Source organism: Stegastes partitus, unplaced genomic scaffold (genome assembly GCF_000690725.1).
Source record: "Stegastes partitus isolate 25-593 unplaced genomic scaffold, Stegastes_partitus-1.0.2 Scaffold2770, whole genome shotgun sequence".
NCBI lineage: Eukaryota > Metazoa > Chordata > Actinopteri > Pomacentridae > Stegastes > Stegastes partitus.
Window position 1 is genome coordinate 4,329 of NW_007580501.1, and position 2,067 is coordinate 6,395.

Consider the following 2,067-nt stretch of genomic DNA (forward strand, 5'->3'; position numbering starts at 1 on the left):
CTGCCTCCCTAGACCCTAGTTCTGAACAGGAAAACTCAAATCCCAAAATACAGCTTTTCTACAGCTCAGGATTTGTTTTTTTCATTCATTTCCATGGTCAAATTTAGAGATCGCATGGTCCATCTGAAAATTATTCAATATTGAACTTCATATAAAGTTTTAGTTTCGTCAGGGGACGTGGCTGCTTGATTGACAGTCCACGCTGGAATGATTGACAGGTGGTCTGGAGGAGGCAGCCTTGACTCTCCTTCACCGTAAAACCCAGGTCTCATCCTCGTATGGACTTACTTCTGATATAATTTTTATCTTTTAATTTGTTAGTATTTATTGGTGGGACAGCAGCACGTTTTCTGGACAGTTTTACTGAATGTTGGCTTGTTTTAATCAGTTTTCAGTTCAACCTAATACGTACCTGTTCTTCGGCTGATTGAACCAGCAGACACGAAAAGGATCCATCAGGTCAGTACATGTTTATTTTCTCATTGATGCAGGTTTAAATGCACTTTGTGTGCAACTTTGGCATCAGATGTGTGCAGTGTACTCCAGAGGGTGGTGCAGTCTATTTCTGTGTTTGACCAGAGAAGAGAGTTGTCTATCTGTACACCGTTTAATCCTCACTGGGATCACGAGGGGGCTGGAGTCTACCCCAGCTGACGTAGGGCAAAGGCAGGAGACACTCTGGACTGGACAGTCTATCGCAGGGCTACACTTAGAGACAGACAACCATGCACGCTACTGTTCACACATACGGACAAATTAAAATCACCAATTAACCTCAACTTGTGTTTTTTTTGGTCGTGTGGGAGGAAGCCGGAGAACCCAGAGAGAACCCACGCTGCACGGGGAGAACATGCAAACTCCACGCAGAAAGATCCTGCTGCTCCCACCGGGACGCGAACCGGCGACCTTCTTGCTGCGGTGCTACCAACTGCGCCACCTTGCAGCCCAGAAGAGAGTTAGCATCCAGTAAATATTACATTAAATGTGAATTAGCGATGCTAATCGAGCTGGCTGATCAGCCATAGCTTGATTAAAGTTAAATGTAGCAGCATTAAGCTAACAATTTTAATGTTGCGTTTACCAGCTGAAGTGTGTTGTGTTTCTGTAGTGTGGTACATTGAGTTAATAAATGTTAACGTAACATTTAGGAAACTTAAATGTGATTAAAACAGTAACGTTAATGTTTCCTGGTGTCTGTGCTACTGAATAACTGCTGTGCCTCTGATGTTAAACAGTTAATCTACATCCTAATAGTTAAGTTTGGTTGTTTCATGACTGATTCACATGTTTTAACACTTCTTACTGCAGTGTTTATTGAAAGTATAAACAGGCAGAATATGACCAAAGTAGTGACTAACACTACAGTTACATTGTTATGACCATGAGGTGACAATGTTCAGTCACCTCATAGTGACCTGGTCAGCATGAGGTGACCAAACATGGTCAGTATGAGGTGCTGCCTGTGACATGGCTTCCTGGCTATTAATAGCCTGCTGGATGGCAACTACTGAGCCTGCTTTTTGTAATCGAAATCAAAAGCCTGACAGATTAAAAAAAAAAAAAAAAAGTCAGGCTCCTCCTCTCTGTGTTTTTCAACTCTCTCAGCTCCCTCAGAGTGTCTCTGTGCTTCAGAATCTCTTTCCTTCACATTAGGATCGTGACACTGGTCTGAATTCAACCCAATAGACTAACAGATTCTTCCCCTGGACTCCATTTAAATATATAAGGTGCAACAGTGGTGTTTGTGCTCCAGGGTCCAGTTTCTGGAGGAAATCTGAGTGAGTAGTTGCAAACATTTGGAGTTTGATCTTTTTGAATTTTCTCGGGAAAAAAAGACTAAAGAGTTTGAAAACAGAAAACAAGACGTACATTCTTCTACAGTCTGAAGTATTCTTAATGTCAGATATGATTTTATATCAGGGGTGTCCAAACCTGGTCCTCGAGGGCCACAATCCTGCATGTTTTCGATGTTTCCTTCTTCCAACACACCTGATTCAAATGATCAGGATCGTTATCAGGCTTCTCCAGCGCTTGATGATGAGCTGATCATTTGAATCAGGTGTGTTG

The 2,067-nt window shown here is 42.2% G+C and overlaps 1 protein-coding gene across 2 annotated transcripts in view; it reads left to right on the forward strand.

Annotated features, from left to right (window-relative positions):
* Positions 1 to 929: 929 nt before the first annotated feature.
* LOC103375671 (interferon-inducible GTPase 5-like) overlaps positions 930 to 2,067 on the forward strand; it is a 3,889-nt gene continuing 2,751 nt past the window's right edge. The window contains exons 1-2 of one of the 2 annotated variants that reach the window (XM_008305983.1): positions 930 to 966; positions 1,654 to 1,778. The gene's annotated coding sequence lies outside the window, so the exon portion shown is untranslated. Of the gene's footprint in view, positions 967 to 1,597; positions 1,779 to 2,067 lie in introns of those variants that run through there. The other variant, XM_008305982.1, reaches the window with a different exon arrangement.